Here is a 15,912-nt window from a genome sequence, read left to right as displayed (position 1 = left end):
GCGCGAACGAGGAAAAAGTCTTGCCGGGATGTCATTTTGTTTGCTCGCGGTCCCCAACTTAATGTTGAGGACCGCGAGCAAGCAAAAAATGACCGCTGCACTACACTGCGCGTGTTTGCACTGTGCTACGTGCAGTTCGTGTAGTACAAAGTAGTGCAAACTTCATAAACTACACAAGCGTAGTGTAGTGCTTTGCCCAGGGTTGGTGCAGAGTCCTCGAAGCAGGATCAAGAAACTTCTGCAGTCGGCTTTGTTGCAGGACGAAAGAGGAAGTCCAGCAGGGGTCATCGGCAGTTATTGTGCCAGGAGGCCCCTGATTGGTTAAGAGACTTTAACACAGATTTGACGGTTTTTTGTCTAATGCTTCATGGGAAATGAAGTCTTTGTATTGTTATTGGTTTTAATGCCTGCTGTTAAAATTAAAGAAGAAAGAGTAGCCTAATCCTCCCCTCTGTGTCCTTCATAGAATTGAAACTTTCCGTTACGAAAGCTAGGAAATTTCTCATTATAAGGAAAACCGTGATGGTTGCAGTATTCCAAGACTATTCTTAAAATCCTTGTGAAGTCCACAGATTTTTTTCTTGAAGCATACAGGTGCAGAGTTACAATTTATTACATAAAGTGGATGAATGGATTAATTAGTGGGCTCCTAAAATAGCTTTCCAATAAAAGTGTCAGGAAGAAATAAATCCGACAGACACCTGAGTAATAATGCAGATGAAGCGAGGGTTATGCAGGAGAGCTGTTAGAATTGGCATTTGAATTTGGTGTGTTTCCCTATAGTTTTTGCTTTCTGACCTCCTGGTTTTCACTCTGTTTTTACTGGCGTAGTGTTTCTGCGCACTGCTCTCACTGCTGATCAGTGGTAAAGTGCAAGTGCTCCTGTGGTAAATTGTGGTAAGGATTGATGTTTCCATGATCGGATATTTGATTTACTAGTTAGTCCCTAGTAAAGTGCACTGAGAGTGCCAGGGCCTGTGAATTATATGCTACTAATGGGCCTGCAGCACTGATTGTGACACCCACGTGAGTAGCCCTGAAAAGGTAACTCAGACCCGCCGTTGTGGAGTCTTGGCCAGTGCACACCTTCCCTCACTTTCCCCTTTCTTACATGTCAGCCACCCCTAAGGTAGGCCAAAGGTACCCCTGTGGGCCGGGTGCAGTGTATGTGAAAGATAGGACATGCCCTGGTGTGTGTGGCATATCCTGATAACGAATTCTGTGTCAGGACCGGAGGCAAGGATTATGCTCACCTTTCTTTACTATCCATCCTCAGCAATTTTAACTTTAACAATAAAAAAAATTAAAGTCTTATGAGCTCTGTAGTTCAGGGGTTATGCACAGTCCACCAATCTATGGGTCACAAGGGCGTGCTGCTGCCAATATCTTTCCTCTTTCTTTCCTGCTCTCAGCAAAAGATAAGTTGTGTTTCCTTCTCGCTCATCAGGGCGAGGGAAATTATACCATTATTATTCATTATTTTTCCACTTAATTTAACTCTGTTTGTATCGTGCGTTGCTGCGCTTTGTACTGGTGTGCCCGCGCGCTCGGCGTTTCATTTCCACGCTGCGGTTTTTCGTTTGGGGGCGTGGAAGTTTCCCACTCCGCTCTCAGCCCCATTAGAGGCGAGAGGTGCGGTAAGCACTGTCTCTGGTAGGGGGCGCGGGTCCGTCTCGTTGGTTCGAGTCGTGGGCTAGAGAATACGGGACGGAACCACCGAGAACAGGACGAATACCCTCACTACCGTTTCATCGCCTCGGAGCTATTGGAAGCCCTGACGCTCACACACGTGGGTCCGTAATTGAGACTGTTCTCCCCTGACGCCCGTGTTCAAGCGGGTCTTAAGTGAACGTTGTGAGGCGAATTTGCATGTTTGTTTGTGGCTGAGGGGGTAGTGCTGATCGGGGGCAGGCCCAAAGCATTAGCTACCTGCTTGAAGATATGGTGAGTCTCCCCTGGGGATCTGATCAGTCCAAGATATAGAACTCCTAGGAGTGCCCAAAAACAGTGACCCTTGCTCATGCCAAACTTCACCCAGCAGGGAAAAAGTTTTACACTTGGGGTACCCAAAACCTGTGCTTGTTAGTCACGCCAAAAACACAGCTTAACCCCCTCCCTCCCATTAGTCTTGTAACGTCACGGCAAGAGCTTAGAGCGCCTGGGGTAAATATCAGTTTGTCTTCAGGAAACCTTACCTCCCATTCGTCATGGAAGAGGAATATACCCAAGGGGAATTCCTTGAGGTTATTCTCCTCAACGACGAGTTTTGTGACGCAGTGGATGCATCCATCCACCAGCCAGTCTCGGGTGCCATGGGGCCCTTTGAGCTTTGCAATATGCAATTTACCTATGCATGCCAGTCTCAGCGCCCGCCGAAGCGCAAGAGCACGTCAGGCATGGATTTAGGCACCTTTGACCGCCTTAAAAAAGTGTTCCTGGTCAGGCCAGATGGGGGACCCCAGAATACTCCCCAGAGCCCTCTGTTTTTGCAGAAGAAGTGGAGGAAATCCACTGAGGGATCCGCTGACGAGGCAGGCCCATCCAGGCCTTGGCGCCCTGTAGAGTCTCCAACTACCGACACCAAGGAAGAAGACTTAAACATGTTGTCCCTGAAGACCCAGTCCACCTCGCTCCTCAGAGTGGACCCCGTCACACAAGGTTTCGGCATTTGTAGCCGGTCGCTTGTGTAAGCTTCTTGAGAAAGAAGTTAGAGATTGCCTCAGGGTGGATTGCCCACGCCCTGCCCTACCGGGCAAAGTGGCAATGACTCCTGAGGTTGACCCCAGAATGGCAACCTTCTTGCAAAAATACATCCGCGACCCAAAAAAAGGGATCGACAGACCCTGGAAATCATGTCAGGATAAATTACTTGACATAGCGGACCCTATCGCAAAAGTCATAGTGTTAGCGGAAGAAGCTAAACAGGCAGGTACTCCACTTTCCCCAGAAAGGATTTCCAACTAGGCACAGTGTGCGATTGTCTTTTTAGGTGGCGCTAATGGGGCTCTTTTTACAGAAAGGCGGCGCTCTTTCCTCCTGAAAGTTGACCCCAAGTTGAGAGACCTCTCCTCGTCTGAGGCAGGTGCGGTGGCGCAAGGAGGTCTATTTGGGGACCCATTCATTAAGGAGCTCACTAAGTTTGTCGCCACATTCACATCATTAGATAAGGCGCAATCTTCCAAAAGTGGGTCTTTCACCCGAGAATTTTTGTTGGTCACGGTAGAGGGCGTTCGACCGGCTGCTTCTACACCCAAGACCCTGAACGAGGAACCGGCAAAAAAGCCCAGGATCCGGACCGTCAAGTGTTCTTCCAATCCAGGCGGGGATTCAGAGGCCGCTGCGGCAGAGGAGCCCCCAGAGGCCAGTCAAAACCTAACTCAGGTGAGCCTTTCCACCCTTCCCCTTCTCACGGTGGGTGGCATGTTCGTGGTTTATGTACACAATTGGAAGGCTATTACCGCAGAGGCATGGGTGTTACAGACTGTACAGGGGTTCCATATAGAGTTCTACGATTCCCCCATTCAGGAGATTTGCCCCCAACTGCTGTTTTTTGCAAAAGATCAAGCAACCCTCATAGATCAGGAGGTAGCGGATTTGTTGCAAAAAGGAGCGGTGGTCCCCACGCATCTTCATCCCAGAGGATTCCTCAGCAATGTCTTCCTCGTAGACAAGCCGGACGGCAGTCAATGTCCAGTCATAAACCTGAAGGAGTTGAATCAATGGCTGATTTACCGCCATTTCAAAATCGAGGGCATACACCTGCTCAGAGATCTCCTTCAACCGGACGACTGGATGGCCAGACTCGATCTAAAAGGCACGTATATTTGGTAGTCCCCATTCCTCATTTTTCCACTGCACCGTCGCTTCCTACAGTTTCTGTGGAAAGACCAGGTGTTCGAGTTTGTCTCGCTCCCTTTCAGGCTGTCCTCGCCCCCTTGGTGTTTCACCAAGGTGCTAGCGAAAGGCTTTCACCTTATTATCTATCTGGACGAAATCCTCCTCTTGGAGCAATTTCCTCACCGTCTCTCCCAATAGTTGCAAGAGCAGTAAACCTCCTCCAAAACCTGGGGTTCATCATCAATTCCAAGAAGTCGCTTCTGACACCTTTCAGGCAGGTAACTTTCCTGGGGTTCATCATAGACTCAGTTTCTCATACCTTGAGCCTTCCTGCAAAGAATATGACCAAGATTCGAATGGAATTGAGACGCGTATTGGCTCATTCCACGACCTCACTGAGACAGATCACCCGTCTGGTGCACCTTCTCGCCTCCTCGATTCAGGCGATTTTCCCGGGCCCACTCCACTACAGAGCGCTGCAGCACCTGAAAGCCTCGCATCTCCACAGAGGTCCACAATACTCCAATCAGGTGCCCCTGACGGAGGAAGTGCGTATGGAGATGAGGCGGTGGCTGGACCATATGGACGCCTGGAACTGCAGTGCCATATTCGGTTGCGAATCAGACTTACTAATAGAGTCCGACGCCAGCAAGTCAGGCTGAGGGGCTCGGTGTAGGGACTCCTTCACTGGAGGAAAGTGGTCGGCAGACAAAGCACAACTCCATATCAATCAGCTGGAACTAATAGCAGGGTCTTTTGCGATCCAATGTAGGACGAAGGAGAAGGCGTCTTGCAGTGTGCTCTTGAAGATGTACAACGTATCGGCGGTCCGGTATATCAACCATCTTGGGGGAACAAAATCAAAGGCCTAAGAGAACCTAGCCAAGGATTTCTGGATGTTCTGCCTATCCCACAATATTTTGGTGACAGCGGAGTATCTTCCAGGAGCTTCCAATGTAATAGCAGAATGGTGCTCCAGGCGGACATGAGCCTATGGCAGTTGCACCCGCCACTCTTTCGGAGACTCCACAACATGTGGGGCCCGTTCTCGGTGGATCACTTTTTGTCCCAACTGGACCATCAGCTTCCGTGATTTTTTAGTTGGAAGCCAGACCCTTTAGCAACAGCAACAGACGCTTTCCTCCAAGATTGGTCCAAGGAAACAAGGTATGCTTTTCCCCCATTCGCCATGATAATGAGGCTCACAACGCATGTCCGCAGACAAAAGGCGAGGTTAGTCCTGATCACCCCATATTGGCGGCCTCAAGTGTGGCTTCCAGTTCTTCTGGAACTTTCTTGGGATTCTCCAATCCTTCTACTCAGAGATCCTTTCCTTCTGAAGGATCCCCAGGGCGGTCCACACCCCCTTCTCCAACAAGGCTGGATGCCCTTAGTAGCTTGGCTAATTTTGGGCATCGCTGGAGAGTCCCAGGCCTATCAACAGAAGCTCAGACACTGCTGAGAGCAGCTTGGGCCGACAGTACTAACAAACGCTATAAGTCAGCGTGGACCAGATGGGTTGGTTAGTGTGTTTGAAACAACCACGATCCCATGGCGTGCGAAGTGGTAGCCATTATGAATTTCCTTGCCTCCTTAGCGGTTCAAGGCCTGGCGTATCGCACTATTAACTCCTATAGATCAGCGATATCAGCCGAACACCTCCCGATTGCGGAAGCCCCATTGGGGGACCACCCATTGGCTTGTAAATTGTTGCGAGGGATTCGCCTTTCGTTCCCTCCGGAGCCCCGGTATTCTTCCTTATGGGATCTTAATAGGGTGCTACATCTGTTCCAATCGTGACAACCCAATAAGCACCTATCTCGCTATGAGCTTTCAGCCGAACTGGCTATGCTTTTATGCTTAGTGTCTTGCCGTAGAGTCTCCGATGTCCGAGCTCTGGACCTTTCAGGTTGAGTCTGTACACCCGAAGGGTCACCTTTCATATAAAGCGCCGGACTAAGTCGGACTCCAGAATTGTGTCCAACACAGCTTTTGATAAATCCCTGAAGCTGTGCGTAGTTAGATGCCTCAAAGAATATGAAAATATGAAAGTTATACATTTCTTACGGAGACCCTTCAAAGTGGTTTTGCCATGAACCATAGCCCGTTGGATCAGATGGGTGATGCAGGAAGCGGGTAAAACCCAATTTGGTGCACATTCAGTGAGAGGAGCGATGGCTCATAATGTGGAGAAGTGTGGCTCACTGGTTAGAGCAGGCAGACCCTGAAGCAGAGGTCAGACCCGGGACCAGGATTCGATTCCCGATTGGCAGGGTGTTGAGCTCAAATGTCCACGGACTCGATAATTCTCGCTTCGGTGCCTGACCTAATCATGGGTTCACACTCTGCAACTCTGGGCATTAAGCTTGCTTAATCTCCACAACGGCCCCCCTGCGGCGGGATGCCTGGCTTTCACCTTGGGGATGCCCTGTAGGGGCTATCTCACAGGGAAAAACCAGGACGGGTTCCCAAGGCAAGCGCGGAGATACCCCTTCGGGGGTCGATTCTGGCGCTATATAAGAAATATAATAATAAGGCTTTTTCACTGGGCCACCTTAAACGCTGCAGACTGGTCTTTGGATTCGATGTTTAAAAGATTCTATATTAAACCAGTCGTGAATATGGCGTTATTTGTGGTGGATAAGCTTTGAACAAGCATAATCCTCGCCTCCAGTCCTGAGATAGAATGAAAAATGTCCTAGTAATCATGATAGAAAGTTTAAATTCTAATAAGGACGCGGAGGCGAGGATTATTCCCGCCTCAAGGAGACCTATACCCATCCGAATCATACAATTTACTTGAGATTCATTAAGAGGTGCTTTCTCCTCGTAGGGGATAAGTATTTGTTTTACATTGATTTTCTGCTGTGCAGTACTTCCATGTCTGACTCTACTAGCTGACTTGTTTCAATGATAACAAGTGCTTTACAGTACCCTCTGTTTTACACACAGTTTAGGAGAATTGATTCGTTACTTTCATATTTCTTTTTCCTAGGCTCTGAGGGTTCCAAGACTGAATAATAAGCCTCGATATTTTCAAGGTTGCAGTCAAGAAAGAAGAAAGGCGTTGGAAAGCACGCCCTTGTGACCCATAGGATCTACTGATTGGTGGACTGTGCATAACCCCTGAACTACAGAGCTCATGGGACTTGGAAGTTTTTTGATTGTTAAAGTTGAAGTTGCTGAGAATGGATAATAAAGAAAGATTAGCATCATCCTCGTCTCCGCGTACTTAATAGAATTGAAACTTTCCGTCATGATTACTAGGACATTTTCATTATGGCCAATTTTGTTTTTCACTATTGCAAGGCTACCTGTTCCCCATTGGGCGGAATGGGGAGATGTTTATAACATCTTATAAACATAACCGGCCCAGGGAATTAGGTAGGATAATAAAGTTTAGTATGCCTGAACTCAGAATCTAAAGATGCATCTTTTAGTGAAGGTGATTTTACATTCTGTGTTTGAAAATACCACTTTTAGAAACTAGGGGCCAGATGTAGGTAAAATCAAATCTGCGAGTCCTTAATAGCGAATTTTACCGCTTCGCTATTAAGGACTGGCAAAATTGAATGTGGGTAGGAATCGCTAAAATATTAGTGATTCCTTAATAATCCTTAATAACGAATCACAAATTGAGATTCGTTAATAAGGAATACCTACCCATTCATTCCTATGGGCTAGGAGGCCCATATGAATGAATGGGAAGATATTCACTATTTGCAATTCGGTATTAAAGAATCGCAAATAGCGGGAGCAATTTCAAGGGTGCCAGGGTGTCAAAAGGACACACTGTTGCACCCCTGAAATGTGTATGTGTGCACATGTGGCACACATACATGCCCTAAGGGCATTAATGTGTGCCACATGGCACTTTACAAAAAGCAAAAAAGTGTTTTTTTAAAGGAAATCGCTAATTACCACCAACTTGAAGTTGGTGGTAATTACCGATTCCTTAAGGCTAAAGTGCACTTTCTTTAGTGCTACTTACATTGCATTTAAGGAACCGCATTTTCCGATTCCTTAAATGCATGAGCAAAATAAGGAATCTCAATTTTGTGATTCCTTATTTTGCTAGTAGGTTAAAACTCACCTACATTGCTCTCAGCCAAACACCGATTGCAAACGCTGAAATTCTGCGAATTTCAGCGTTAGTTATCGGTATTTGGCCACCTACTTCTGGCCCTAGGTATTTTCTTGCTCAGTTATCCTGTGTGCCTCTGCTGGAATGTGGATTGTCTGTCTGGGTTTTGGATGACAGAAGGCTGGGGAGCAGGAATGACTCCAGATAGTCTAGGTGGGTCAGGAAAGGGCTGAATAGGTCTGGTCTGCCTCTGACCATGCCGTCTCCACCTCCCGCCAGGAAGTTACACGAGAGAAGGCAGAACTGGTCTATCTGGGCACAGACAATCTCTGCCGAAGGGATTAAAGGATTTTGGGATAGAAAAGCTGGAGAAGCTGTGAGGAGGAACTACCACTCTGCTGTGTGCTTTGCTGTGTTGGCCTGCAGTGGCTGCTTCTGTCTTGGGCAGTGAAAGTACTGGACTGAACTTTCTGCAATCTACTTTTGTAAGTTTCTCCAAGGGCTTGAGGTAGAGCTTGCCCCCTGTTCAAGAAGTCTCAGGAACAGACTTTAAAATCTTCTGTCCTCAGCACTGGGGACTGTGTGTTTTGTGCTGCAACAGAGGAAAAAGCAAACCAATGCCGTCTACAACGCTGCTGCAACTCTGTTTCTTGAAGGTACTGCAGAGGGCACCGCCGCAACGCCGCACTGCGACCCTGGTCTTACCTACGACACCTGCTGAGGCCACCACCGAGCCGCTGCTCGCACCACGACCTGTGGGCACCGCACTCCGCACTGCCTCGCTTCACGACGACGCCTTGGCCTCCCAGATGACGCCGCTCCATGCCTAAATCGACGCCGCTGGTTGCACCGTGGTTCAAGGGCACTGCTCATAAAGTTACATGATGCACCGCCCTCATCCTGCACCGCACCCATGGCCTAAAGAAGCCGATGCCATCGACTACAGATGACAGCGCTCCAGCAATGACGACGACGCTGCTTGTGCCGCGACCTGCCAGCACCGCAACGACCACCACATTCACTTCGCACCACGGCCCTGGTCTCACCTATGACGCCACCTAACACCACCACTGAGCCGCTGCTCACACCGCGGCCTAAGGGCACCACACGCCGCACCACTGCACTTTGCCCTGCAGCACCCGACACCTCCTGACGCCAGCGCTCCTGACTTCGACAGAGATCTGCAATGCGAGTGACTTCGAGGGCCCTGATGACACCTGCACCAACCTCCAGAACCGACGTCTGCGGATACCATGCTTTTGGAAGCTCAACAAGAGTTCGCCGACGCCCTGCATTTCTAAAAGGTACTGTTTGCGGGTGTTCCCGATACCCTAGCTGGCCCGCGATGACACGGTCAGCCAGAACTGTTTGGATTTGTTTGTTCACGACTCCGTGATAGCCCCGGACGGAGCTATCCACTTCATGGAACTGTTTTTCAAGGGTATTTTGATAACTGAAAATTTCGAAGTACTGTATTGTGGATTTTCTTAATCGTTTCGGTCTTGTCTTAAGTATATAAAAATATTGGATATTTTTCTAAACTGTTGTGGTGTCCTTTTGTAGTGCTTACACTGTATTACTGTCGGTTATTTGCAAATGCTTTACACACTGCCTCTAAGATAAGCCTGACTGCTAGTGCCAAGCTACCAAGGGGGTGAGCCGGGGGGGTATTTTAGGGCGGTAACTCCCTTTTCCTGACTAGAGTGGTGGTTTGTGCCTGGCTTTGGCACATGCCCTAGCTTACCAAAATTCCATTTTTAACATTGGTTGTCAGCGGTGAGGATAGGACTTGCGTTTGCACTTGACTTACAGTGATTGGTGTGCACTGCTACCATATCGCAGACCATTATGTGCCACATACTGGTTCTTTTTCTTTTTGGCCTATTTTTGTTCTTGCCAGTTTGAACACACTACTTCATCATGCCTGAATCAAGAGCATCATCTGTTGCATCCCTGGAAATTGCCTTTGAGGAGGATAGGTTGGAATTCTACAATGTTAGGGTATTGAAATAAATTTGCAAAAAACGAAAAGTCCAAGTCAGAGGCCTCACGAGGAAAGAGGAGCTACAAAAGGCGCTAAGGGCCTGGGTAGCAGCCAGACATGCCAGTGAGCAGTCTGGTGATCTCAGGGGAGAGGCGGGGGAGCCTATTCCTAGGGTGGATGGGCTTTTAGGAGGGGGAACCCTCCAGGCCAGGCAGCAGTGGCCTGTCCCCAGGAGAGCTGGAGGACAGGCGGGAAGCAAGGAGAGTTGCAGTAGAACTGGGGAAGCTTAAGTTAGCCATGGAGGAGAAAATGATGTTGTTAGAGCATGAGTTCAGTATAAAGGAGCTGGATCAGAGGAGTAGAGCCAGCTCAGTTGGTGGCAGCAACCCATCATGACGGGCAGACAGGATCCCTAAGAATGCAGACATGAAGGACGCCCTTCTCACTAAGTATGGTCTCACTCCTGAAAAGTACATGGATCAGTTCAGGTCCAGTAAGAAGTCCGATGCCAACACTTGGTTGGAATGTGTAGATATATTTTGCAGGTCACTGGATGGCTGGGCGAAGGGCAGTAATGTGACAGATTTTAGGGGCTCTACAATTTGATTGCATGGGAGCACTTGTCTAGTCTATGTTTGGCAAGTCTTGCCCAGCACCTAGTTGATAGTAAACGGACTGAACCCAGGAAGCTTGCTATGGTGGCGGACCGCTGGGTGAGTACCAGGGTCCACAGGAAAGCGTATGGTGGAGACTCAGCCAAAGGTGGGCATGGTCCCCAGCAGCAAAGTGGGGAGGACAAGAGTAAAACACAGGAGTCCTCTAAAGGGCCCCAAGCTAACACCCAGGGTAAAGGTTCCCATCCCCCAGGAGATAAGAAACAAGGGGTATTGTCGGGAAAGCCTGCTGAGACCGGCCCGCAAGTGCTTTGCATGTGCCCAGGTGGGTCACATGAAGGGGGACCCCAAGTGCCCTAAGGGGGCACAGCCACCCACCGGTGTGCCAACCAAGGTGATGGCTAGTCTAGCACTTATGGAGGAGGAGTACCCACAGGAGAGTGGGGATCCTGCAGAAATGACCCTCGTCTCACTAAGGTACAGTGAGATGGTCCCAAGAAACCCGGTGCCCCCTAACACAAAGAAATACAGCACCTGGGTGACCATCAATGGGAAAAGGGTAGAGGCTCTCAGAGATACTGGGGCCAGTGTGACCTCGGTCCGGTGTCATCTGGTCTCTGAGAAGCAGGTAGTCCCAGGGGCAGTCCACCAAGTAATTGCCGTGGACAATTCAGAGCGCCAGTGTCTGGTGGCGCAGGTTCCCTTCGAGTGGGGGGGGTGGGATCTCAGGTCCCTTGAGGGTGGTTGTGAGCCCTTCCATGCCTGTAGATTGTCTGCTAGGTAACGACCTGGAGCAGTCCTTATGGAAGGATGTTGTGCTCAGGTCTCACTTGGAGATGCTTGGGTTGCCAGAGTGGGCATGCGTGTCCACTCGGTCAATGACGGCCAGAAAGGGTGATCAAGAGGACTTGGAACCTGAAACAGTGGCCCAAGTCCCTGCCAAGAGAAAGGGCAAGGGGCACAGGAAACCAGCCCCTGGCGTTCCCACGAACCGGGAGGAGGCGGACCTTGAGGGGAAGCCGAACTGGAGACGAACTGGGGGACATCTCTGAGCTGATCTATTGGCAGCAAGAAGGGGAGGAAATTCTGCAAGGAGCAGAAAGAGTGCCCTTCTCTGGAGGGTCTGCGGCGGCAGGTTGCAGACCAGGCAGATGGTGATCAGTCCGGCTCACATTGGATCTACTGGGAGAATGATCTCCAGTACAGTGAGCCTAAGGTCACGAGCCTGGGTCAGCCTGTGTGCTGGTGGTGCCCCAGCTTTTTCGGACCTTCCTACTGGGTTTGGCTCAGGACGTGCCTTTGGCAGAACATTTGGGGAAGGACAAGACCTTAAACAGGCTTGTCACCCACTTCTTCTCAACCAATCAATCAATCATAGCATTTGTAAAGCACGCTACTCACCCATAAGGGTCTCAAGGTGCTGAGGGGAGGGGTGCTGCTACTGCTCGAAAAGCCAGGTCTTGAGTAGCCTCCTGAAGGTGAGTAGGTCCTGGGTCTGCCGTAGCAGGGAGTTCCAGGTTTTGGTGGCGAGGTTGGAGAGTTATCTGTCGCTGGTGTTCGCTCTTTGGATGCGGGGTACGGTGGTGAGGGCGAGGTTGGCAGAGCGGAGCTGGCGGTTCTGGGTGTGGAAGGTGAGTCGACTATTGAGGTATGTCGGTCTGGTGTTGTGGATTGCTTTGTGTGCGTGGGTGAGGACCTTGAAGGTGATCCTCTCGTTGACGAGAAGCCAGTGCAGGTCTTTTAGGTGGGGTGTGATGTGGCTGCGGCGAGGGATGTCGAGGATCAAGCGTGTAGAGGCGTTCTGTATGCGTTGTAGTCATTTCAGGAGCTTTGCCGAGGCTCCTGCGTAGAGGGTGTTGCCATAGTCTAGCATGCTGCTGATGAGAGCCTGGGTGACCGTTCTTCTTGTTTTGGTGGGGATCCACCTGTAGACCTTGCGGAGCATGTGGAGGGTGTTGAAGCAGGAGGAGGAAACGGTGTTGACCTGCTTGGTCATGGAGAGTGTTGAGTTGAGGATGAAACCTAGGTTGCGTGTGTGGTCAGTGGGTTTTGGTGCTGCTTCCAGTGTGGTTGGCCACCAGGAGTCGTCCCACGCCGAGGGGGTGGAGCTGGGGATGGAGACTTCCGTCTTGTATGAGTTCAGCTTTAGTGGGCTGATCTTCATCCACTCTGCGACGGCTCTCATTCCTTCGTGAAGGTTGGTTTTGGCGGTGAGGGGGCCCTTGGTGAGGGACAGGATCAGCTGGGTGTCGCCGGCTTAGGAGATGATGTTGAGGTTGTGCAGTCGGGCAACGTGAGCGAGTGGTGCAATGTAGATGTTGAACAATGTCGGGCTGAGGGAAGAGCCTTGGGGTATGGTGCAGATGATCTTGCTGGCTTCGGAACGAAAAGGGGGGAGGCGGATGCTCTGGGTGCTGCCGGAGAGGAAGGAGGTGGTCCTGTCCTGTGCTTTGTCTCGGATTCCAGCGTTGTGGAGGCGTGTGCGTACGGTGCGGTGGCAGACAGTGTTGAAGGCGGCTGACAGGTCCAGGAGGATGAGGGCTGCGGTTTCGCCGTTGTCTAGTAGGATCCTGATGTCATCTGTGGCAGCGATGAGGGTCGTTTCGGTGCTGTGGTTGCGGCGGAACCCCGACTGGGATGGATCCAGGATGCTGTTCTCCTCGAGGTAGTGGGTCAGTTGTCTGTTGACAGTCTTCTTGATGACCTTCGTTGGGAACGGGAGCAGTGAGATGGGCTGGAAGTTTTTTAGGTCTCTGGGGTCGCCTTGGGTTTTTTGAGTAAGGCGTTGATTCTGGCTTGCTTCCAGCTTTCCAGGAATGTCGGAGTCTGCCCCTCAGATGGTTGATGAAAAGGAAGGGTGAGAATCCAAAACTACCGAGGTGGTCCATCTCCCTACAGGGAATGGACTTAATGGTGGAACACCGTCCTGGCACAGAACACTCCAATGCAGATGGTCTGTCCAGGTTCTTCCGCCTTAGGGAAGAAAACTTCCAAGAGGGTGGGTAGTTCTCCCTACTTACAGCTGGAGGGGACATGTGTTAGACTTGGCATCTTTTGGCATGTTTCCCCTGAGTTTTTGCTTTCTGAACTCCCAGTTTTGATACTGCTTTTGCTGGCGTAGTGTTTTTGTGCACTTTCCTCACTGCTGATCAGTGGTAAAGTGCAAGTGCTCCTGTGGTAAATTGTGTTATGGATTGGTGTTTCCATGATTGGATTTTTGATTTACCTGTTAGTCCCTAGTAAAGTGCACTAAATGTGCCATGGCCAGTGAATCAAATGCTACTGCAGGGACTGCAGCACTTATTGTGCCACCCATGTGATTAGCCATGTAAAGGCAGGGTTGGATTGGGATTGAAAATCGGCACGGGCACGCCAAAACAAAAATCGGCCCACATTTGCATAATCACTCATCAAATCACTGCTTTGGCGTAATCTTATAAAAAAAACTTTAGGAGGGGGTAAAAAAATGCAAGCGTTAGTTTATACTGGTGAAACAAGTGAGTTCACTTCTACTCAGGCCCCCTGCCCCCGCTCAGCATGTGCACAAATTAATGGGCCGGCCAGCGAGAGAAAGAAAGTGACACCTCTGCCTGTTGCTAAACGGAGGTAATGATCACCCATCTGCCTCTAGAAAGGCCACTCAGACACCCACTGGGCCGCTGGCTGAGCCTGTATTCGAACAATAGACACAGCGCCCAAATGGCCCGTCCAGACTGCTCAAAAAAGCAGCCCACAGCAGAACTCGGACACCGGCCCCTCGGGCATTGCCCGAATGCCCGTGTTACCAATCCGACGCTGTGTAAAGGTAACTCAGACCCGCCATTGCGGAGTCTGCGCGCAGTTTGTAAATGCCATGTCGACTTGGCCAGTACACACACTCGCCAGTCCCTCACCTTCCTTTTTCTTACATATTAGCCACCCCTAAGGTAGGCCAAGGGTACACCTGTGGTCCGGGTGCAGTATATGTGAAAGGTAGGACATGCCCTGGTGTGTGTGTGGCATGTCCTGATAGCGAATACCGCCAATTTCATTTTTCGCTATTGCAAGGCTACCTGTCCCCATAGAACAGAACCGGGAGTTTGTTTATGACATCTTATAAACATAACTGGCCCAGGAAATAAGGTAGGAAAATAAAGTTTAGTATGCCTGAACTCAGAATCTAAAGATGCATCTTTTAGTGAAGGTGATTTTTACATTCTGTGTTTGAAAATACCACTTTAGAAAGTAGGTATTTTCTTGCTCAGTCATCCTGTGTGCCTCTGCTGGAATGTAGATTGCCTGTCTGGGTTTTGGATGACAGAAGGCTGGGGAGCAGGAGTGGCTCCAGATAGTCTAGGTGGGTCCGGAAAGGTCTGAATATGCCTGGGCTACAATTGGGGAATGGGGAGGAGACTTCCTTGCACCTCAAAGGGCCTGGTCTGCCTCTGACCATGCCGTCTCCACCTCCTGCCAGAAAGTCACACCAGAGAAGGCAGAACGGGTTCTGCTTGGCACAGACACTCTCTGCCTAAGAGATATAATTATCGTGGGATATAAATATTGGGGCCCAGACCCCTGAACTTTAGAACTCTTTTGGATCAAGAAGACTGCCAAAAAGAAGAGCTGGAGAAGCTGTGAGGAGGAACTACCACTTTGCTGTGTTGGCCTGCAGTGGCTGCTTCTGTCTTGTGCAGTGAAAGGATTGGACTGAACTTCTGCAATTTACTTTTGTGAGTTTCTCCAAGGGCTTGAGGTAGAGCTTGCCCCTGTTCAAGAAGTCCCAGGAACAGCAAAGACTACTAGCTCTTCTGCCCTCAGCACTGGGGACTGTGTGTTTTGTGCTGCAACAGAGGAAAAAGCAACCCGACGCCATCTGCGACGCTGATGCCGACTTCGGGTCCTGAAGGCACCGCAGAGGGCACTGCCGCAACACCGCACCACAACCCTGGTCTCACAGACGCTGGCTGCTGACGCCGCCACCGAGCCGTTGCTTGCACTGCGACCTGTGGGCATTGCACTCCGCACTGCCTCCCTTCACGACAACCCCTTGGCCTCCCCGACGACGCTGCTCCACACCGAAATTGACACCGCTGCTTGCACCTTGGTTCGAAGTCACCGCTTGTAAAGTTACATGTCGCACCGCCCTCATCCCACACCGCACCCTTGGCCTACCAATGCCGGCACCATCGACTCAAGATGACATCGCTCCAGCAACAACGACGCTGCTGCTTGCACCGTGACCTGCCAGCACTGCAACGAGCATTGCAGTCACTTCGCACTGCAACCTTGGTCTCACCAAAAACGTCATGTGACGCCGCCACCTAGACGCTGCTTGAACCGCGACGTGAGGGCACCGCACACCGCACCGCTGCACTTTGCCCTGTAGCACGCACCCGACAGCAGCGCTCCTGACT

At 50.3% G+C, this 15,912-nt stretch overlaps 1 protein-coding gene across 1 annotated transcript in view; it reads left to right on the top strand.

Moving 5' to 3' along the window:
* Positions 1-15,912, top strand: part of LOC147660783 (neurogenic locus notch homolog protein 1-like) — a 415,745-nt gene that overhangs the window by 351,569 nt on the left and 48,264 nt on the right. The gene's annotated exons all lie outside the window — the stretch shown is intronic.

The sequence above is a fragment of the Lissotriton vulgaris genome, unplaced genomic scaffold (genome assembly GCF_964263255.1).
Source record: "Lissotriton vulgaris unplaced genomic scaffold, aLisVul1.2 SCAFFOLD_1465, whole genome shotgun sequence".
Lineage (NCBI taxonomy): Eukaryota > Metazoa > Chordata > Amphibia > Caudata > Salamandridae > Lissotriton > Lissotriton vulgaris.
The sequence above is the reverse complement of the archived record's forward strand: the minus strand, read 5'-3'. Positions and strand labels throughout refer to the sequence as shown.